We start from the raw sequence: 25051 nt of genomic DNA on the forward strand, positions 1-25051 counted from the left end.
CACTTAATTGGGGTCCAAGATTGGGCCTTAAAGACTATTTGATATGCGCCTTTAATAACTTTTTACACAGCAGAATGAAAGGCATAAGGGTTCAAGTCCTACAGCAATTCAAACCTTCTTTTCCAAAAAGGGTTCTCCATGTTTTCTTCGTAGTATGAAAGAGCCTAAAGATCCTTTTCGCCGTTTCGAAGAGGATCTCATGATTTTCTTCATCCCGCAAAATAACTTTACGATTTTCTTGGCCTCTATAAAGAGCTCAAGGTCCTCTTCATTTCGAAGAAAATCTTAAATCCGTCAACGAAAAGCGCAAGGTCTTTTTCGTCTCGAGGAGAGTTTCAGGTCGATTTGTCTCGATAAAAAGCATAAGGTCTTCTTCGTCTCAAAGAAGAACTTAAAGAGAGGCTCATGCTCTCCACTTCTTGTTCTTCGTAAATAAAGGAGAACTCTCCTGCTCGTCTTCTTGGGATAGAAGAAGATGTCTCCAGGCCTTCATCATATAGAAGAGATTTTCTCCAGGTCTTCCTCTTCGTATAGAATAGGACTTATCCAGGTCTTCCGCTTCATATAGCAAAACACCCTTTCACGACTTCTTCTTTGCGTAGAAGAACATTTCGTCTGCTGTCCTTGGTATTGAGAGGGTCGAAAGCATTTTTGTACAAAAGAAGATCCCAAAATTCAGATACCTATCTGTGGCTTCTGTCTGTATGAGATCTTTATTCCCATTAAAGACATATGTAGGCTTTGTTTCCCAAATGTCTTCCTTCTGATGATAAGTAACTTAGGTGATTTTTTTTTCGAAGCATGGCTTATTGGTTTCTTTCTCTAGAAAAAGATGTTAACTTCCTTATCTATAAGGGGAGCCGAGACTGTGTACTTCTAAAAATAAAATTACTAGAGGGGTTTCCTTAAGTAAAAGAGGCCTTGAGTGGCCTAGAAGACATTTTTCATAGCCTCAGGCATAAAACTACAGAGGGTATATAACATTTGATACGAACAAAACGTGCCTCATCGAAATAACGAAATAACCCTTGGTCTCTTAGGACCAAATCCGTTTCAGGACATTTAGAGTCGATTTAGCGATGTCCGTCCATTCATCTGTCTGTCTGGTTGGCTGGTGAGCACGATAACTCTCGAAGGGAGTATCCGATTTGATCCAAACTTGTTACATCGTAATTAGTATTGTCAGAGTTAGATCGAGTTCGGAGATGGGCAATATCTGTCCCCTCCTTCTAATATTTTATTGCACAGATAGAGAAAGGATGATCCGATTTTGCTTCAACTTGGCAAATCCTAATATTTACAGCAGTGCAAGTTCAGGTGCGACAATGGACAATATTGGTCCACTCCATCAAGTACCTCCCCCACAAAGGTAGAAAATTTGGAATAATTATAACTCTTATAAAATGTGATGCAAGAGTCCGATTGTCTTCAAATTTCACACATCACAATATTTTTATCAACCCAAGGTCTGGTGTTAAGATGGAATATATCGGCCCGCTCCTTCTGGTACCTCCCCCACAAAGGGTCATAATTTTGAATATCCACGAAGCTCATAGAACGCGAAATTATTATCGTATTTAATTTAAACTTAGCACCTCTCAATATTTCCATCAACACAAGATCTGTTAAAAAATGGTAGAGATCGGACCATTTCTTCTGGTACCTCCCCCACAAAGGGTCAGAGTTACAAATAACAGCAACGATTGTTAAATCCGAAATAAGCATCCATTCCATTCTCTTCATATTTCGGACATCCCATTATTTTTACTAACCCAAGATCTGCTGTGAAGTTCGGATATATCAGCCTACTCCTTCTGGTACCTCCCCCACAAAGGGTCAAAGTTTTTAAATATCCATGAAGTTCATAGAACGCGAAATTAACATCCTATTCCATTCAAACTCAGCACCTCTCAATATTTCCATCAACACAAGATCTGTTAAAAAAAATGGTAGAGATCGGACCACTTCTTCTGGTACCTCCCCCACGGAGGGTCAAAGTTACGAATAACCGAAACGATTATTAAATCCAAAATGAGCATGCAGTTCTCTTCACATTTCGGCTATCCCATTATTTCTACTAATACAAGATCTGCTGTGGAGATCGGATATATCGGACCACTTCTTCTGGTACCTCCCCCACAAAGAGCCAAAGTTTTTGAATATCCATGAAGCTCATATAACACGAAATTAACATCTAATTCCATTCAGACTTGGCAAATCTCAACCATCAACACAAGATATGTTATAAAGATGATATAGATCGGACCATTTCTTCTTCTACCTGCCCCACAAAGGGTGAAAATTTTGAATTACCAAAACGATCATAAAATCCAAAATGAGCATCCGGTTCTCTTCGTATTTCACACATCCAATTATTTCTACTCACACAAGATCTGCTGTGAATATTTGATATATCGGTCCACTCCTTTTGGTACCACCCCCACAAAGGGTCAAAACTTTCAATATTCGATTCCATTCAGAATTGGTACGTCTCAATATTTCCACTAACACAAGATCTGTTATGAAAATGGCAGAGATCTGCTAATTTCTTCTGGTACTTCTCCCACAAAAGGTTCAAAATTTTGAAAACTCATCCTATTCTCTTCAAATTTCACACTTACAAATAACATTTGCTAACACAAGATCTGTTGTAAGGTGATATATAACTGCGAACCCCTTTTGGTAATTCACCCACAAAAAGTCACAATTTCCAATACTTATATCTGTCATAACGTGCGAAATAAGTCGTCGATTCTTTAGAACTTGTTTTTTAGAAATTTTTCTCTTAATCAGAAATCTCTGTGGATTATAGAATTGATCGAAATTTATGATTTCGAATTTGCCGATATTAGTCAATATTGGCCGACTGCTTCACAACCTCCCCCATTAAGGGTCAACTGTTGGAATAATCATAACACAAGGCTGGGGGTATATATCTGTCGGCAAAACCGACTGAATATATTTAACTTGTTTTTATTTCCTTTTCATTTAATTTTAGAAAATTATTTTATTTTCTTTGTATTTTTTTTATATTTTTTAATTTAATATTTTTTTTTATTTTGTTAATTTACATTAATTATTTTTTCTTTGTTTTATTTTGTTATTTTATATTAAATATATTTTTTATTTATTTTGTTTTTATTTTTTTATTTTATTTTTTTTTTTATTTTATTTTTATTTTTTTTTTTATTTTCATTTATACGTTATTTTGATTTAATTTTTGTTTCATCTTCTTCCAATAATTATAACTTTCCATCTCTGCATTATTGGCCTCATCATATGAGAGAGCTCTCTCTCTCCAATTGGAATTCACATTTCAAAGAGAATCAATTCTCAGTTATTCTCTTCTAACTAATATTATTAGTAATAAACAATTTAATCTCTTGCCACAAATTATGGACTAATCTCATCGGAAAATCTTCCCTACCTTAATTATGTTCATTATGTTCATTTTATTTTAGAAAATTATTTTATTTTTTGTTGTATTTTATTTTTTATATTTTTTAATTTATTATATATTTTTTTATTTATTTTTATTTTATATTAATTTTATTTTTTCTTTATTTTATTTTTATTTTCTTATTTTGTTATTTTATATTAAATATATTTTTTCTTTATATTATTTTTATTTATTTTTTTATTTGTTTTATTTTCATTTATACGTTATTTTGATTTTATTTATTTTTTCCATTTTCTTCCAATAATTATAACTTTCCATCTCTGCATTAATGCCCTCATCATATGAGAGAGCTCTCTCCAATTGGAATTCATATTTCAAAGAGAAAGAAATTCTCAGCTTTTCTCTTCTAACTAATAAGCAATTTAATTTGTGGTACAACCAACAGATGGCGTTGTTGTGTTGCGTTAATCTTTGGCCACAAATTATGAACTAATCTAATCGGAAAATCTTCCCTAGCTTAATTATGTTGTTCTCAGCTATTATTCCTTACCTGTTTGTGTCTTACAAACAACCGCTCAAACTTGCAAATAGCAAACTGTCTTTATGTCTTAGCCACATGTCTGGCAGATAGCTGTCTTTGTTTTTGTTCCTACAGCAGACAAAGGAAACTAGTTCGTCTTGCTTCAGCTGGCAATGTTAGGACCTGTCTATCACCGCAGCAGTTAAAGGCTTCTGCTAGCAAAATTGTAGCCTTTTTTCTTCTTCACAAAAACAATAAGAAAAAAATAAAAAGAATTCTGGTTCTTGTTTGCTAGCCATGTGGGTTCTTGTCTCATGTGTGTGAGTGTGTCTGTCTTCCAGTCTTTTCTTCTGTTTGCCTTTGGATCCTGCTGATCATGGGTTTCTTTGCAAAGACTTTTGTTTGCAGTTCTGTTTAACTGACAGACGAATGGATGGACGGACGGACAGACCGATGTTTTGTAGTGGAACCAATTCATGTCTTTTGACTTGTTTTCGTTCTGCCGTTCAGAAGTTTGTTTGAAGAAGCTTCTTAGTCTGCTTTTGCGTCGTTGATGTATTTGTTTGTGTGTCGGCTGGTCTTCAAGTCTGGCTACCTCACGATGGAGCTCCTCCAATACTCACTGGCTACCTACCTACCTACCTACCTGTGGTGTGCACATAACCCAAGCCAGGCTTTCCCACACGTTTTTTTTTTTTGTTTGTGCCCGCTTGGTTATTAGACATGAATTGTATCATCGAAATAGAAGTGGGGCAAGGGGATGGGAGGGAGGTTGCAGTCTGCAATTGTTGTTCGTGTTGTTGTTGTTGCTTATAAACAAAGTTGTAGTTGTCTTATATTGCCTGTTGATCTTTGTTTCTTTCTGCAGCTTCAGTTTATGTTCATTAAAGTTGGTGGGGTTCGGAGTAGAGGAGAGGATAAAAGTCGGGAGTGTGATCGCTGGCAAACTTTGAGCGGAGAATATCTCAAGTGTTTTCGAAAGCCTTTGAGATAAAAATGTTATGTTCACCAACCAGACAATATATTCAGCCAGGGTAGGGATTTCAAGGCGGATAACATTATGCGGATAATGTATCTAAATTCCACAAACATCGAAACGATGTAGATACATTATCTACGTTGTGTACACAATGAGGATAATGTATCTACGTTGTGTAAGCAATACAGATGATGTATCTACGCTGTGTTAACAACATGGTTAATGTATCTACATTATGTTAACAACATAGATAATGTATCTACGTTGTGTAAACATTGTATCTACGTTGTGTCAACAATGCACATGATGTATTTACACTGTGTTAACAACATGGATAATGTATCTACGTTGTGTACACATTGTGGATAAAGTATCTACGTTGTGTAAACAACATGGATAATGTATCTACATTCTGTTAACAACATACATAATGTATCTACGTTGTGTAAGCATTGTGGATAAAGTATCTACGTTGTGTACACATTGTGGATAAAGTATCTACGTTGTGTAAAATGTATCTACGTTGTGCAAAATGTATCTACGTTGTGTAAACAATATAGATAATGTATCTACGCTGTGTTAACAATATAGATGATGTATCTACACTGTGTTAAAAACTTGGATAATGTATCTACATTAAGTTAACAACATAGATAATGTATCTACGTTGTGTAAACAATATGGATAATGTATCTACGCTGTGTTAACAACATAGATAATGTATCTACGTTGTGTACACATTGTGGATAAAGTATCTACGTTGTGTAAAATGTATCTACGTTGTGTAAACAATGTGGATAATATATCTACGTTGTGTTAATGATATAGATGATGTATCTACACTGTGTTAAAAACTTGGATAATGTATCTACATTAAGTTAACAACATAGATAATATATCTACGTTGTGTACTCATTGTGGATAAAGTATCTACGTAGTGTAAACAACATGGATAATGTATCTACATTATGTTAACAACATACATAATGTATCTACGTTGTGTAAGCATTGTGGATAAAGTATCTACGTTGTGTACACATTGTGGATAAAGTATCTACGTTATGTAAAATGTATCTACGTTGTGCAAAATGTATCTACGTTGTGTAAACAATGTGGATAATGTATCTACGCTGTGTTAACAATATAGATGATGTATCTACACTGTGTTAAAAACTTGGATAATGTATCTACATTAAGTTAACAACATAGATAATGTTTCTACGTTGTGTACACATTGTGGATAAAGTATCTACGTTGTGTAAAATGTATCTATGTTGTGTAAACAATGTGGATAATATATCTACGTTGTGTTAACAATATAGATGATGTATCTACACTGTGTTAAAAACTTGGATAATGTATCTACATTAAGTTAACAACATAGATAATGTATCTACGTTGTGTAAGCATTGTGGATAAAGTATCTACGTTGTGTACTCATTGTGGATAAAGTATCTACGTTGTGTAAACAATGTAGATAATGTATCTACGTTGTGTAAACAGTGTAGATAATGTATCTACGTTGTGTAAACAACGTGGATAATGTATCTACGTTGTGGAAACAATGTGGATAATGTATCTACGTTATATTAACAACATGGATAATGTACCTACGTTGTGTAAACAATGTAGATAATGTGTAAAATGTATCTACGTCATGTAAATAACCTGTATAATGTATCTGGGTTGTCTTAAGGACGTATCTAGCGTGTTTACATTGAGTTAGCACCACAAATACGTTATCCACGTGAATATTGTATTCACATATAACAAGCAACTCCAACAATTTGAAAAATGTTTCCCTTTATGCTTTCGAAAAAAATCTGTTACTGGCATCCCTACCCAAACTGTATTTCTTTGTTTTACCAATGAAATTACCAACACCGTTTTTTGTTTTTTTTTTTCTCCATCAGCTTCCTACCTCCAAGTCATTTCATTTCTTTCGTTTTGCCAACTCGATTCAGCATCCAAGTCAAGACTCTGCAAAGCCACAGCTATGCAACAGGTCTGTGCCGGCAATTTTGGGATGCATCATCATAAGGATGCAGTCCCGATTGCACGTATGACTCGGTGTCTGGGCGCATAGGTATTCGGTGCGCTCCGTCCGTCCTCCTGTCTGTCTGTCTGTCTGTTCGTCTGCAGGCTTTGACTGTTATAATCTGTGAATGCGAATGTTGTCATTATTATCACTTTAATATGTTACATGCAGACTGACTGAGGCGTTTTTCGTTCTTCAGACGGCTTGGGCTAAAGGACGACGGCTAGGTGGTGGATAATTTTATTCAATATTTCGTTTGAGTTTTTGTTTCTTCATTTGGACTTTGTGGTTCATTTGTTTGTGTCTGTCTGTCGTCTTGGTTTGATTTTGGTTTTGCCATTTTCGTGTGATTCATGACTTTTCACTTTTTTGTTTGTTTGTTTCGCAAGATATTATTTTTGTTTTGGCTGTTCGCAATTTGCACGTGATTTTCATGTTATGTGTGTTGGCATTTTGCACATTGTTGTTGTTATTATCGTTGTATTCTAATTGTTCCCCCAGACTTTACAAGTTTGTGGAACCTTTCCACTGCCTTTATTCTATCCAGCCAATTCTCCATATGAGGAAGTTGGAAGGTTCTGTTCTTGGGTTGAGCGTTATTATTCTTCTCCTCCCTAACTTCTCCACCCATCTCTGACTTATTCCCTTCTTCTTGTTGTCTGAATTTGAATTATGTTTTGGGAAAATGGCCATAATTTATGTTTACCAGCAATTGCTTATCTTTTATGTAGCATCTTCCGAAATGTTTTAAGCAACGGCCCATCTCTCTTGGCTTGCTTAACTGCTGGATAGCGGAATATTTTTTGATTCTTTTTTCCTTTTTGGCAAAGTTTAAATTCGGTTGGTCTTGATATCAAGTTGTTTGTAATTTTTATGTTTTCCTTAAGACATTTTGAAATGTTCTTTGGAAATTTGTTGAAAACACAAGCAACGCGAATTGAAAGTGCAGTTGCAGCTTGTTTTGTGGTGGAAAGAATGAGGAACTTGTTGCCGTCCAAAATGTTTAAAATTTTTTCGGGCCATTGTTGCGTAATGGCGGTTTGTTTTGGGCCAAAAACTTTAAATGGAAGTGTAAATTGCCGGACACCAAAAGGGGTATTGAACCTTTGAGGAAGAATGATGGCACAGTAGGTGACAAAATTTTTTGAGTTTGCATTTGAGGTTGCTTGAAATAATATTCTTTAAAACTTTACACTTACAGCTGGAGATTTAAAAAAAAAATTAATATCCAGGATTATAACATAGGTTGGCCCTTGAAACTCTGATTTTACAAATCTGATTCTTATTCTTTGTCCTAGAGAAAAATGAAAAAAAAAATCTTAATTTGTAAATCAGTTAAATATCAAAAAAAATCTCCATTACAGATCGGTTGTACTTACAGCTCGGGTACTCAAACGTCTACTTTTTTCAAATCCTCGATTTTTGCTTTGTTGATCCCTGGAAATCTCTAAAAAGTCCGCCAGATTATGACCTGGATTGTCACTTTGACAAGGCTTTTGGTTCTTGAAGAAAATTCTTAAATAAAACACGTTCGAGAGTATTTTGGTGTTTGAAGTTAATTCTTTATAAATAACCACTACTTTCCAGAAATTGGCGTCCAAGATCCTTTTAAAGCTCCACTTTCGAAAACATTTCAATCTCTAAGGCCCCTTCTTTAAACAATCCACGACATTTGGTCGTTGAAAAAATTAACGTTCGAGAAGCTTCTGGTCCTTCATCCACGATGTAAATGATTTTGAAAAATAAAATTGTTAGAAAACATACGTCTATGTCTTGGGGGGTCCTTGAAAGATATTCTATAAAAGTTCCATTGTTATGGACCCTGAAACATGTTCTTCAAAACATTACTTTTACGGCTTGGAAGGTCTTCGAATAAAAAATTAAATACTCGGACTTAAAAGGTTTGTCTCTTGTGTGGTATTTGAAAAAGATTATTTAAAAAATCACATTTATGGCTTGGATAGGCTTCAAAAAATCTTTAAAAAATCCAAATTTGAAAAAAATCTTAATAAAGGAAACTCAAAAAAAAATAGAAATGAAACTTTGAAAAATATCCAGGTTTATGATCCCTTATTTTTTTTTAAATCCAAGTTAATGGCGTGGAAAATCTTTGGAAAAAATCTTTGAAAAAATATGGGTTTATGATCTATAAAAAATTCTTTAAAAACCCATGATTTTAATGATTTTAAAAGAATCATGCTGAAAATAATTCTTTAAATGCCACGTTTATGGCAAGGATAGTCCTTGAAAACTTCTCCTTAAAAAATCCACGTTTATTGCTTCGAAGGTCCTTGAAAAAAACTCTAACAATCTTTGTGCACTTCTTAGATGGTCCATAAAGAGTCCTTGAAAGAACCTTTTAAAAATCCTCCTTCATTGCTTAGATGGTAAATAAAGAGTCCTTGAAACAAAAATTTTATTGATCCATAAAAAATTGTTAAAAAATTCAAGTTTGGTCCTTTGAAAAATTCCTTTAAAAAATCCAAGTTTGGTCCTTTGAAAAATTCCTTTAAAAAATCCAAGTTTGGTCCTTTGAAAAAATCCTTTAAAAGATTTCATTTATCAACACCATTATCCTTCAAAAAAATCCATGTTTTTTTCCTTTGAAAAAATCTACGTTTGGTCCTTTGAAAAATTCACGTTTGTTCCTTTGAAATAAACATTCAACAATCCACGTTTAGACGTTTAAAAAATTCACGTGTGTTCCTTTGAAAAAAAATCCTTCAACAATCCACGTTTAGTCCTTTAAAAAATCCAAGTTTGTTCCTCTGAAGAAGGCTCCAAGAATCCACGTTTGGTCGTTTAAAAAATCCACGTTTGTTCTTCTGAAAAAATGCTTCAAGAATCCACGTTTGGTCCTTTAAAAAAATCCACGTTTGTTCTTTATAAAAATCTTTAAAAAACTCCACGTTTGGTCCACCAAAAAAACACGTTTGGTCCATTAAAAAATCCTTAAAAAAATCCACGTTTGGTCCATTAAAAGATCCTACAAAAAATCCTCCTTTGGTCCATTAAAAAACTTTCAACAAAATCTACGTTTGGTCCTTTAAAACATTCACGTTTGTTCCTTTGAAAAAATCCTTCAACAATCCACGTTTGTTCCTTTAAAAAAAATCCTTCAACAATCCACGTTTGTTCCTTTGAAAAAAATACTTCAACAATCCACGTTTGTTCCTTTGAAAAAAATCCTTCAACAATCCACGTTTGTCCCTTTGAAAAAAATCCGAAAAAATGCTCCAAGAATCCACGTTTAGTCCTTTAAAAAATCCACGTTTGTTCTTTATAAAAATCTTTCAAAAACTCCACGTTTGGTCCACTAAAAAACACGTTTGGTCCATTAAAAAATTCTAAAAAAAATCCACGTTTGGTCCATTAAAAAATCCTTAAAAATATCCACGTTTGGTCCATTAAAAAATCCTACAAAAAATCCACGTTTGGTCCTTTAAAAGATTTGGTCCTTTGAGAAAATCCATTAAAATATTCCACATTCGGACCACTTTTGGTCTTTGAAAATATTATTAAATAAATCCAGGTTTGGTCCTTTGAAAAAACAATTTAAAAAATCCACGTTTGTTCCTTTAAAAAAATCCTTTAAAAAATACAAGTTTAGTGCTTTGAAAAAATAAAAAAACCTTAAAAAAATCCACTTATGGTCCTTGAAGAAATTATTTAAAAAAACATGTTTTATCCCTGAAGAAATTATTTTAAAACTCCACATTTACACACATTTTACACATTTTAAAAAAACTATACCTTAAAAGCTGCTAGTTCCTTAAAAAATATTTAAACAAAATCCACGTTTGTTCCTTTGAAAAAAATCCTTCAACAATCCACGTTTGTTCCTTTGAAAAAAATCCTTCAACAATCCACGTTTGTTCCTTTGAAAAAAATCCTTCAACAATCCACGTTTGTTCCTTTGAAAAAAATCCTACAACAATCCACGTTTAGTCCTTTAAAAAATCCACGTTTGTTCTTCTGAAAAAATGCTCCAAGAATCCACGTTTGGTCCTTTAAAAAATCCTACAAAAAATCCACGTTTGTTTCTTTGAAAAAATCCTTTAAAAAATTCCACATTTGTTTCTTTGAAAAAATCCTTTAAAAAAATCCACATTTGTTTCTTTGAAAAAAATCTTTAAAAAAAATCCACGTTTGTTTCCTTTAAAAAATCCACGTTTGTTTCTTTGAAAAAATTCTTTAAAAAATCCACGTTTGTTTCTTTGAAAAAATTCTTTAAAAAATCCACGTTTGTTTCTTTGAAAAAAATTGTAAAAAATCCACGTTTGTTCCTTTGAAAAAATCCTTTAAAAAATCCACGTTTGTTGCTTTGAAAAAAAAAATCCTTTGAAAAACCCCCTTTAAAAAATCTTTTAAAAAATCCACGTTTGTACCACTATTGACCTTTGAAAAAATCGTTTATTAACGTTTGGTCCTTGGAAAAATTCACATTTGGCCCTTCGAAAAATTCCAGCAAAAATCCAAGTCAGTTCCTTTGAAAAAATCCTTTAAAAAATTTTGGACCAATTTTGGTACTTTAAAAAAATAAATTTAAAAAACCTAATTGGGATCACCGTTATAAAAAACTATTTTAAAAATCCACGTTTGGTCTTTGAAAAAATTATTTAAAAACTCCTCAGCCGAGAGGCTTCTGTTCTTTAAAAAAATATTAAAACAAAATTCACGTCAGTCCTTAAAAAATATTCAAAATCCTACTTCTGCTTAAACCTAACGCTGTAAGCTCTTGAAAAAAAAACTTCCCAATGTCTCTTTCAATTAAAAATTTGTATTCAGAAATGTTTTTTAATTAATTTTTTTAGGAAAAGACATTTTTCGTTCCCAAAATTTGACCCATTGTCCTTACAAAATTATTTAAAAAATTCTCATAGGTTCTTGAAAGAGATATTTGAAAATTGGTCCCGAAAAAACATTTATAAAATCCACGTTTGAGGGTCTGCTGCTCCTTATTTTTTATAAAACTTCGATTACAGTTCTGTGAGTCTTAAAAAAAATCGTTATTACATCCAAGATTTAGCTCCCTGGGTCCTTGATTTTTCGAAATTAATGTTTTTTTGAAACCAAAATTTGACCCCTTTTTAAAACATTGCCATTGTAATTAAACCTTCATTAATCTACAATTTAGTATTGAGATTTTGTTTTCGTTGAAATCTTTCAAGAATTCTTAATCACCATGCCATGACATGATTAATGGGATTTATTTGGGCTAATCTAAAAAGAAAATCGATGGAAATTTGAAAAAAGGCAGCAACAACACTCTCTCAGCTACTATTGGGTAATTATGGACACAAAACACCAAGGAACCCAAAAAAAAATTACACCACCACTAACAACAACCGAATGGATATCCTTGAAACATATCACTCACTATCACCCAGAGCAGTCGATGATTGTCGGTCATACAAATCATTGAATGAAAGCAAATAAATCACAATTTTTTTTTTTACAAACAAAAAAAAAAACAATTGCTACAAAAACCACAATAATGAATATTACGATAACAAACAATTTTGAAAAAACGAAACCAACAACAACCACAATTTCGTAGTGTACTGAAATCAATAAAAATATTCCATTTGCTTTGTAATCGCATAATCTCATTGGTTTTACTTGGACACACCATTTAAGACCATAGCTGGGTGGGTATGGCATAGCCCTAGGAATCCACATGGATTTTACAATACGAATGTGTGTGGATGTATGTATGCATGTATATACTGCATTGCTGGGTAGTTAAACCTACCTGTATTTAGAAGAAAGCTTATCTCGTCAAGTAGGCAAATCGTCCAACTAAGCCAAAACACAACAAAATCGAAAAAAGAAATATTACAATGTAACATGATTGTTGTTTTTGTTGTTGTTGTCCAAATGCATACTTACGAGTACATCAATACCCATTGAATGTGTATACGAAGGTCTGCTGGTATTCGATGTTGACTTTTTCAACAAATTTTTACTGAAGGAGAAAGAATGTTGCCGCTCAGAGGGAAGGAAAATCGGGGGAATTGCGTCATAGTTACTGTGAAGAGTGAACGTATTTTCGACTGTCCAACCGGCCATCATAGCTTATTTACTTAGTGTCGCATTTCAGGTGAGAATATGAGGGTTTTACAACTCGAAAGTGATAAGAACATGCATACCCTACATATGGCCGACATATATTTGTAAATAAAACAAAAATAAATAAATCAACGAAATTTTGAAAATTTATCCTTTTATTTTACAAATCTGGCGTTATTTGCGGCTGAGTCTGTATTTGTAATGGGATTATAAGGATGAGGGTTATTTAAGGATAATAAATATTCGAAAGGCGATAAAAAAGTTGTAAAGGGGATAATATTCTACACGTCCTGTTGAGAGAGCATATGAGCACATAAGGTGTTATAAATTCTGGATGAATAAAAAAAAATTAAAAATTTCCCAAAAAAAAAAATCAACAACAAAAAAAGATAACTTTTTAACACTTTTCGTCTAGATAGAAATTAAAAAAAAATAATAAAAAAATATTCTTGATTTGTTCTAAAAAAAATTGGAAAAAGATCTCAATTTGTCCCCCAAAAACTTCCCAAAATCCGGATTTTTTGCTTAAAAGATCCCTGCAAAAAAAATATTTAAAAATCCAGATTTATTGCTTAAAACGTCCTTGCAAAAAATCTTTTAAAATTCATATTTATGACTTGAAAGGTCTTGGAAAAAATGCTTTAAATGCATGTGTATGGAATGGATAGTCTTTTTAAAAAAAAAATTCTTTAAAAATCCAGGTTTACGGCCTGGATAGCCCCTGATAAAGATTTTTTAAAATATACACTTATATCTCGGATGGCTTGGAAAAAAATCATAAAAGTCGACATTGATGGCATGAATGATACTTGAAAAATTCATTATCAAAATATTTAGAAAATAATCGACGACCTGACATCCTTGAAAAAAAATATATAAAAATTAATCGTGAATTTTTAGCTTGGATGATTCTGGAACAAAACTCATAAAAAAAACCCACCCTTATTGCTAGGATGTTTTTGGCTGGAAAGACTCTTGAAAAAATTAAAAATATTTAATGATCTGAAATTTGCAGTGAAAAGGAAAGCCAGATAGACACTATCACACACTCACCACTATGCGACGCGTTTCGCCGTTGGTTAAGCGGCTCATCAGGCATATTTGATGTGGATGATGGCTTACAAGGGCCGTTCTCTGGAAAGTAGTATATATTTCGAACTTATTGCAAATTAGCATATGCGAATTATACACTAGAAACTCTCCAGGTTCGACTCAAGTTCTATTGGCAGATCTTTTTCACAGCAACGTTTTGTTTTTGTAGTGATGGATTTTTTGTCCACAACAACTACATTGCTTCCAATGCATACACTAAAGCAGCTCTAAAACAAGTGTATGCATTGGAAGCAATGTAGTTGTTGTGGACAAAAAATCCATCACTACAAAAACAAAACGTTGCTGTGAAAAAGATCTGCCAATAGATCTTGAGTCGAACCTGGAGAGTTTCTAGTGTATAATTCGCATATGCTAATTTGCAATAAGTTCGAAATATATACTACTTTCCAGAGAACGGCCCTTGAAAGCCATCATCCACATCAAATATGCCTGATGAGCCGCTTAACCAACGGCGAAACGCGTCGCATAGTGGTGAGTGTGTGATAGTGTCTATCTGGCTTTCCTTTTCACTGCAAATTTCAGATCATTAAGCTCGTCTCGAAAGAGAAAACAAACACTTTAATCATAAAACATATGATCTTCGCCTTAACAAGGCAAAACTCAAAAATATTTAAGTTAATGGCTTGTATGGTCTCATGGCATGGAGAGTTAGCGAAAAAAAAATGCTTTAAAAAACATGTTTATGGCTTGAAAGGTCCTCGAAAATCGAAAATCTTTAAAAAATCCACATCGATAGCATGAATGATATTTAAAAAAAATCTTTTAAAAATGATAGCTAGTAAAAAAGGTGCAAGTTCGGCCGGGCCAAACTTTGAATACCCTCCACCATTTGGAACAAATGTAGCATTTTTCCAAAAAAAAAAAAATAAAATCCGTTAAAAATTCTGTTAAAATTTTAAAAACACTGAATGTAGCTGTTATATTAGGGTCTATACGACAACGTGGACCTGCATAGGTAACTTTTGTTATAAGCCATTACAATATTCAAATGCGAAACTTGAAAAAAATTCGGTGAATAACGTAGCTAAAATCATCAAAATACCGAATATAGGGAGGTTCCATTAGTTAGGGGCTATACCAAAACGTGGACTTGCACAGACAATTTTCTGTCATATGGTGTAGTATCCATTACGAACTTCAAATATCAAATTTGAAACAATTCCGGTGAATAAAGTCTCTAACATCATCAAAATACCGAATATCGGGAGGTACCTTTATATTGGGTCTATGCGAAGCCATGGACCTGCACAGACAATTTTCTGTCATAGACTGTAGTATCTATTACGAACTTCAAATACTAAATTTGAAATAATTCCGATGAATAATGTCTCTAAAATCATCAATATACCGAATATCGGGTGGTACCTTTATATGGAGGCTATACGAAGCCATAGACCTGCAAAGACAATTTTCTGTCATAGGCTGTAGCATCGGTTACGAACTTCAAATTCTAAATTTGAAACAATTTCAATTAATATTGTCGCTAAAATCATAAAAATGCCGAATAAAGGGAGGTACCATTATATGGGGGCTCTTCGAAAACGTGGACCGACATGGCCCATTTAGGAAACTAACCTCCGTACTGGCGAAGTACACATGTGTGCACATTTTTAGCCTTTAACTCAATTCAAGATAGCGTGATGAAAATAGACCGACAGACGGACATCGCTAATTCGTCATACAATTCATACAAATTCGGAATTGTCTCTTATCCGAAAAGGATAATATCCAAAAAAATCACGTAAAAATGTGATATGTTAACATTTTCATTTTGACTTTTGAAATGTACAATAGTAATGTACATTTGTAGTGTTTTTTATATTTTATTTTTGAATTCGAATATTAGTACCAATTTATTTAATTGACTTGATTTCTTGAGAACTGAAATTGATGGCGGGTTACATGGAAGTGTAGTACCGAATTATGTGGTGGCGAAACGGAATAGATGATACCAAAATAATTTAATGCGGTCACACCAAAGTTAAAAGATAATTACTTTTTCAAAATCGTTAAAAAATTGCGAAAAAAGAGATCTTATTGCAAAAATCCTCAAAACGGGTAAATATCGAAAAAAAAAATTTCCAATGGAATTGAATTTTAAAATAAAAGTACATTCTATTGACAAACTTTGCAAGGATTTTTAAACAGTTGCTGTTAAAAATCAGCGAACAAGTCGAAGATTTTTTCAATTTGTTATTCTTCTTTTGTCATTTTTTTCAATTTGTAATATCATACTGAAATCAGTGGATTTTTTGTGAACAAAATAAAGAATAATTTTTCACCAAAAAAATGAAATAAGTGCGAAATACGATGGTAACTGACATGTACCTTTCAACTCCAGGGCCTACATCGTGCTTCAGCTGGAAGATGCGCAGACATTTAAACAAACAAAAATGACCGAAAAGACTAATGGGGCTTATTTCACAGCGTGGCCCTACTTCTTGTGACAATAATCCGTCCAATGAGAGCTCAAAATGCAAACATTTTTGGGAGTACAATCAGTAAAATACCAAATATAAAGGGTGCAAAATAGTAGAGCGAATGGGACTTTTAGTAAGAAAAGGATTTCTATCCTTCCAAAAATTCTTCCTGAACATTTAAGATACCTTAAATCGCTTTTGCAAGTCATGATTTCGATCATAAATAACTATCGTATGATTTAAGCTATTTTTGGAGTCTTCGCCACTTTCTTCTATTTTTGGCCCTTATTTGGCATCTTTGTTTCTAAGGGGGTAGAGAACATCTTTGCATGAAATTTTCAGAGCAGGGCCCATATTGGTCTTGACCACTAAAAAAAATGTATTTATGCTACCCTGGGGTAAGGAAAGAAAAGAAAAATTTGTATTCTATTGAATTTGTAACCCCCAAGAGAATATTGGTTGGGAACGTAGATTTGGAATATGCATCTATATGAAATAAATTGTGAAAACATGAACAAATTACAAATATAAGAAAGTAGCACGGGACCCAATATTTGTTGAATCGTCATTGAATTATACTATGATGAAAATTATGGACTTTATGGGGTCTCCAATTTACAATTTAAATGACAAATAAAATTAGTTCCCATATTACGGTAATGGGTGTAAAATAGTAATTATATTTGACTATTCTGAAATCAGTCTGACCTCAATTATGAGGTGGATAAAACTATTTTTACTTATTTAAATCACGTGTTTTTTTTTCTGTTTGACATGCTATGTTGTCCTGCTATATTTTCGATTTGGCCTCCATTTGTCATAGTGGATTATAAGGGATGAAGAAAGTTTTCAATGTAGGTCGATGTTTCGCATTTTACCATATTTCAAATGATTTGGCTAAAAATGTGTATTTGGGGGTGAAAATCTTACACAAAAATTTCAAAATATCTACAAATTTTAGAATTTTCTCCATGTAATAGTACCCCCTAAAGTCCACCTTTTGGCGGACAAACAGACCGACATGGTTAGGGGGACTTAAGAGGACTCTAATGCACAATCTGAGGTGCTATTGGGTTAAAAAAAGTAATTAACTTTGGCTATTCTTAAAGCAATTAGCCCTCAATTATGAGGTGTACAAGTACAGTAAATTACTGCTCATTTGACTAAAAATTAAAAACTAATCGACCAGTACGTGGACATTTATAACAATCATATCTTTGAATAATTATGCTTTGACAAATATGCATAATAGACAAAAACTACGGGCCGGCAACGCCGACCGGGCCAGCTAGTATATATATATATATATATATATATATATATATATATATATATATATATATATATATATATATATATATATATATATATATATATATATATATATATATATATATATATATATATATATATATATATATATATATATACTTTGTAGGGTCTGACATGAGTACTTCGAGGAGTTACAAACTGAATGACAGAGGGTATAAAAATAGAATGGTGGAGGGTATAAAAAAGTCCGACTCCGACTCTTTAGAAAGGCACTTCCGACATAAAAAAAGTAAATTTTTTCATTGGGCGCCAACTTTTTTTTCGTTTCCAATGATTTGTCAAATATCTTAAAACTTTTTTGAATAAATACCATTGGGCGCCACTTTCTTTTATTGCATTTACACATTTTACAATGATCTCTAAAAATGTAACGATCTTCCAAAATCAGATACCGTTCTTGGAAAACATATATAAGGATGCCGCTGTCTTTTATTTCAAATCCGTTTGTAATGAAGAAGGCTATCAAAATTTTTATTAAAATAAAATTAAATTGGGCGCCACTTCCATTCATTTTAGTTACACACTTTTAATAATCTGTTTTTTTTACTCGAAAAGAAGTACCCCTGGTCGTCTCTTTCTTTCGATTTGATTTCCGTTCAAAACTAATCTCTACAACAGTCTGTAGAGCCTCTCAAAGGGTTATTTCAGGCCTCACTTGAAAAAAGTTTCGTTGGGCGCCACCTTATATATACAGTTATAAGAACTTGTGTTGTCCCTCAGAAGGATATATAATTTCTTACAGAGACAAAGAGGCCTTGGTCTGCAATTTTATTAATTTCAGTAATTCAAAATTTAAATTAAACCGTAGACCATTTTTTAGTTAAGGAATAATTTTCGTCAAGTCTGGCAGACGACTTGTAGTTTAGGGAGAAAAAAATATATTTAAGGCAGTAACTTTATTCAATTCAATTTTCAGACACTACACAGAACTTATTTGTGTTTCCTATTCATTTTTTTATTTTCATGAAATTATTTGAATTATTTAACTCCCTGTTCCGAACCCCTTAAGATAAGCATATTTATAGATGATAATGTAAATATTTAAAATAAAAAGATTTCCCCCAATATACGGATCGGAATGGTTGAAAAATTAAATAACACCAATTTGTTCTTTCAACTATCCTTCCTTCCCAATCGAGACTGTAATTTCAAGAAATCCTTTTTTCCCTAATCATTAATACGAAATATTTTATTCTGGTTTTAAAATGTCCAAACTTTACTTGTTTCCTCTAATATTGAGAGCCTCTTACTGCATTGTGTGGCATTTTCCAGTTTCAAGCCCTCAAATAATAATACTACCTTCAAATTAGTCGTGAAATCTGCTAAATTCAATTTTTTCTGTAATGTTTCCATGTCTTTATTGCGTTTGGCGCCATTTTTCTTAAATAGTCGAGTCTCTTCCCCATGAATCTTTATGCTGATCCAAAATGTCACCTAATAAATGTTTAAATATCCTAGTTCCTAGTTCTCCAACTCCACTGCTAGTTACTAATCCGAAACGCCTTCCTTCTTTTTTTTCACCGGATTCCTTTCAAATTTCGTATTTTGAGTTCGTGCTGCAGTTTATGACGTATAGACCCCAATATAACGGCTGTATTCGGTTTTTTTTTTAAATTTTAAAAGAATTTTTAACGGATTTTATTTTTTTTTTTTTTTTGTTTTAATATTTACAAATTCACTCCAAATGGTGGAGGGTTTTCAACGTTCGGCCTGACCGAACTTTCCGCTTTATTACTTGTTTACATACCATTCCCTAATCCGAAACGCCTTATTTCTAGTTTTGTAACGTCATAAGTTTACATCTTCCTGAAATTTTCGATATTATTTTTCCAACGTTTTTTTTTCACATTGAGCGCCATTCTCCCCTAGCAGCCAAGTTTCTAGCCCTCAGTACCGACTATCAATTCAGCACCGACTGTTTATCCAAAATATCTACGTTGCAGTTTTAAAATCTCCTTACTTTAGCCTTTTCCCCACAATTTTTGAACTTAGTTCTTCAGAGTCCCACGTTGGTCGCCATATTTTCTGAGTCCATTTTCCAATTAATTTCAAATATAAACTAAATCATTAACTTTAATCGCCACCACCCGCTAATCCAAAACTAATCGACCTAAATCTGTTTTGTAAAGAAAAACAGAAATACTAATTTAATTGTAACGAAATTCAAGAAGTTGGCAGTGATGACATCGCACACGCACAGACACACCGGTTACCGGTTAAATGGTAGGAGTAGCCACAACATGGCAAACTACAATAACAACAACAAATATGAATGGGATTTATGAATGTAACAAATATAACGCACAGGTTAAGCCCATATGACAACATTTGCCGACAACAACACCAAACCCGTACACCACCAACAATCAAAAAATTGACTCTCACTTTCGTTCAAAGAAAACTCAACTAGAGTGAAGGTGGTGGTGTCCGCAGCGATAATGTGTGAGAAGATATCAAAAATTATCTATCGCTTGTCCAATAGATTTTGATAAGGAACTCTTTTGTTTGTTTTTTTTTTTTTATTTCTTTGTAAAGTTAGAAGAAACGAAGAAGACAACGAATCACCCATGACGAATAATGGGAAGAAGATTGTAAAAAAAATAGAGTCGCAACACAATCACTATCTTCCCAATAGAGTAATTAATAAATACGAAGCATGTGGGTAGTGTAGACAACACACAGGGACAGTGTTGACAATTTGGCGATTTTTTCATAACTCTATATGATGGAGGGTTTCTCGAAATTTAGGCTTTTTTTTTTTTTTTTTCTTTTGAATTTTTGGATGTCTTTCAGTGATATTAAAGAATTTTGATCGAATTGCAATAATTTCCCCTTAGAAGTTTTCGTGAAAGTGAGATAAGTGAAAAGAATTTTGCCTCCTTTGAGGACAATAAGTGAAATTGAATCTATTCGCTTCTAAGGACCGCAAAAACGTTACGATTGAAGACTTAAAATAGGATTGAAGGCCTTAAGATATTTTTTTCGATTTTTGGCTAATTTCACATAATTTTTGGAAGTCTTCCAGTTGCAGAGTAAGACAGTATTTTTTGAAATTACAGATTGAATAATATAAATTAAAACAAATATGCTCGAATTACAACTCAAATAAATCGAATTATTTGAATTTGAGTTGTAATTCGAGAATTCGTAATTCGCATTAATCCATTTGTAATTCGAAATATTCCAATTGTAATTCGAACATTTGTAATTTGTATTGTTCAGTTTAAAAATCGAAGAAGAAAATTTAAATTATACAGTTTTGGGAAATGGGCTAAGAAAAAATGGCGCCCAACGTGAGACTTTGAAGAACTTGGATCAAATATTGTGGAGAAGAGCTAAAGTAAGGATATTTTATAACTGAAACGATGATATTTTAGGTTAATAGTCGGTATAGGAGTTTGAGTGCTAGGAACATGGCTGCTAGGAGATATTGGCGCCCAATGTCAAAATAATATCGAATATTACAGGAAGATGTAAACTTATGACACTTCAAAACCAGAAAGAAGGCGCGACGGATTAACATGCTGTGGTGGCGTTCTGGTAAGTTTAAGAAAAAATTACGACCAATGTAGTAAAGCTTTTAAAAAAATGCAAAAATTGTCTAGTGCTCGAAAACGAATATTTAAATGGGAAAAATTTTAAGAAAAAATGGCGCCCAACGTGCTAAAGTATTTATAAAGACAACTTCGAATATAACATGAAAGAGAACAATAAGGAGATTTAAAAACCAGAAAGAAAGCGTTTTGAGATTGACATCCAGTAGGAGGGTTTGAGGAAAAACAGAAAGTACTAAAAGTCGAATATTTAAAAAAAATAGGTGGAATTTTAGATTACCGACCAGTATTGACATTCGAGGGCAAGGGATATTCCTGCTAAGGAAAAATGGCGCTCAACGTAATAAAGAATTTTAAATATTACAGAAAAAAGGGAAATTAGGAGACTTCACAACTAGTTCAGAAACAGTTTATTGGGATTTGAGGGCTAGAGATGGGATTGTAATTGTAATATAAAGAAGGTAAATAACTTAAAAGAATTATTATCAATATGACGGGAAAAGATAAAGGAAAATGCACTAATTCGAATTATAGAAGGCTAGAAAAGATGACAGTCTTCTACTCACATATTATCCTATTCTACGAAAAAGTTAAGTTGGGATGCTGATCGAATGCGATTTCTTTCCAAATTTCCTCATGTTTACGCTGAAGTTTCTGAATTAATTATAAAAACCAATTTCCAACTACTTTAACCAAAATAATTATTTACAGATCAAATATTAGATTTTCCGAAGTTGGCGCCCAACGTTAAAATGTGTATAATTTGAATGCAACTGACCGATTTTTTCAACATTACTTATTTGTGGTAGGACTTTTTTGTCTAAATATGAAACGATCGACCCATACTTGCCCATATCCTTGCAGGAAAATTCAGTGAATTTTGAAGAGATTTGTCCTGATTTTTAAGTGGATTTCCGACGTTGGGCGCCATGGCAATGATAAAGCTATTTAAAGCTAAATTATTTTCAGAGTTTAATAACCATTAATATAGAGGGTATCAGAGCTAAGAATAGTTTCGAAGATGTAGTTTTAGTATCATGCCGATCTATGCTTTGGAGAATTTCCAATATTTTTTTTTTAAATTTTCATTCTTCAATTTTTTCCTCAAGCCCCCAAGAACACAAGAATATTATTCAGAAAAATTTATTTAAGAAAACTGTATGAAAGGTGTTAATATAGTTTTTTATACCCTCCATCATACAAAGTATGAACGGTATATAAAGTTCGTCATTTCGTTTCTTTGAAATAATGATTTTAGATCTAACAAAGTAGATTCTTCTGTATTCTAGATTAGCGTAAAATTCTAAGACGATTTAGTCCTGTCCGTCCGTCCATCTGTTGTAATAGCGCTAAAGTCAAAACAAATTAAGATCTGAAGCTTAAATTTTGGGTAGATCAGTCTTTTGTCTGTTTGCAGACAAGTATTGTGCACCGATATGTCCCATCTTCGAATTTCCCGATATTCGGTATTTTGATTATTTAAGCCAAAATGTTCAATGAAATTGTCTCAAAATCCACACCAGAATTTCCTTTTTAATACTTTACCCCTGGAAGAGAATTGTCTATAAACGTCCAAGTTGCTTTTTTACTTGTTAGTGTTAGGTGCGTACCTAAAGTGCTCAGTGCAAGAACTGATAACTCAATTTTATTAGAGTGACCAACTATTCATTTGTATATCTTTTTAGGGATTTTTACCTTCTAACTGTTTAAGAAAAAGCATTTTTGCGTTGAAAAATGTTTTTTCTTCTTCAATTTCCCTTTTAAGACTGAAATATTTATTTTGGCGACTTTTTTCTTTCGGTGATTTTTCCCCTGCAACATTGACATCATTTTCAAGAAATGTGAGTACGTTAAACTCGCTCTTTCCCTCTCATATAAATGGAGACTTCTTTTTTATGTGTTTATTGGAGACTTTCATTTATGTTGCGAAGAGAATTGAGAGAGTGAGTTAACAACTCGCTCACTCTCCCTCTGGTTGAAATTCTGTCTCAAACACTTGTTGAACTTAGTTTTTGTTTGTGTGTTTGCTCTTCTTGTACAACTCTGAATTCGGTGTGTGTGCTTTGTTTTTGTTGTTATTGCTGTTTTTGAGCTACCAAGTGAGTGTATTGAAAACAAAAGCCGTATCTTTTCGGTTCACATTCAGTACGAAAATGTTAGTTTGAAACCAAACAACGTGGTTACGGTTAGCGACAGCGGTTTCTGGAGCCGAAACAAAACGTTCGTGTAAAATGTTTAGGAAATTACATACCAATGTAGTTTAGGTTTTTACGTACGTTAAAACTAAACGAAAAACTCGTGTATAATAGGAAGGAGTATTTTCTAAACAAAAAATAACTTAAAATGTAATTTCTACAAAAAAAAAAAATATATGAAAATAAAATACCAAATTTTCAATGAATAATAATTCAAAAACCAAATAAATATGACAAGAATTAGTGAAAATTTCTATGGCAAATAAAAAAAAACATAGAACTAAATATTTTATGCAAATAAATTCGAATCTAAAGTTTCTGCAACCACGCACCCCCATGGATAAAATGGATTAAAATCTCTGCTGCCACCGAAACTGGATTACCCTCATATTGGATAACTAAATTATTTCACAGCCAACTGTGCAAAACTAAATAAATAAATAAATTACAAAAACTAGGCACCAGCATAAAATACAACAAAAACAACAACACAAATTATTATGATGTGTGTCTAAAGTATGAAATGAAATTGAATACAAAAGAGCGTTGTACAATATTCGAAGAGTTCGTTTGCAGTGAATTCAGTGAAATTTTGCACAAACCTATTTAGTTTTGAAAATTATGCTGTTGTAAACAGAAAAAAATAAGAATATTAAAATATAAATTGCAAACAGTGGAATGCAAACATATGAAATATTAAAAAGCAAACAAAATAAAAAGCAAATAAACCATCGTAACCTCAAATTAAAAAAATATATATATAAAATTAAAAAAAAAAAATAAAAACAAACAAAATAAAAATTAAAAAAATCATCCCCTCAAAGTAAAAAAATACAAAATCTAAAAAAATAAATTAAAAATATCATAACCTCAAAGCGATTAATTTAATTTAAATTTATAGATCACCCTACATCATGGAATAAAGGATATAGTCTTGGATTATAAATTTAATAGCCTTAGTTATTTTACTGGTCATTTTGGTAACAGTTATCAATAAAATTACGTTGGGCGCCATATTCTTTGTTGGCGTTCTCAGGTCCTAAAATCTTCCAATGAAGGAGATTTTTAAAGTAAGGAATGGAAAAGATTTGTTTTTATTGGGCGCCAGATTTTAAGTAGAGATACTCAATCATTGGACAAGAAAAAACTTCTTCAATGAAGCGCTTTTCGGAACTCTTGAAGATAATATTAGAAGGGAATACTTTCCTCTATAGTATTACCAATATATAGTAAATTTTATATGTAATGTCTAGGAATCTTTCTCCATGTTGGGCGCCAATATGAAAATAGTTGTGGCTTCCAGTAAATTTTACAATGACAGTTATTTTATAGAAAGGCATTTTGTGAGTTTTATTGTGTTGGATTGGTTGCCAAATTATCTTTTAATTTTTTCCGATAAAGGGGATTTTAGAACTAAAAGAACGGCCA

At 32.6% G+C, this 25051-nt stretch overlaps 1 protein-coding gene across 2 annotated transcripts in view; it reads left to right on the forward strand.

Annotated features, from left to right (window-relative positions):
* LOC109612096 (protein TANC2-like) overlaps positions 1–25051 on the forward strand; it is a 252459-nt gene that overhangs the window by 11539 nt on the left and 215869 nt on the right. The window lies entirely within an intron of this gene.

The sequence above is a fragment of the Musca domestica genome, unplaced genomic scaffold, assembly GCF_030504385.1.
Source record: "Musca domestica strain aabys unplaced genomic scaffold, Musca_domestica.polishedcontigs.V.1.1 83, whole genome shotgun sequence".
Classification (NCBI taxonomy): domain Eukaryota; kingdom Metazoa; phylum Arthropoda; class Insecta; order Diptera; family Muscidae; genus Musca; species Musca domestica.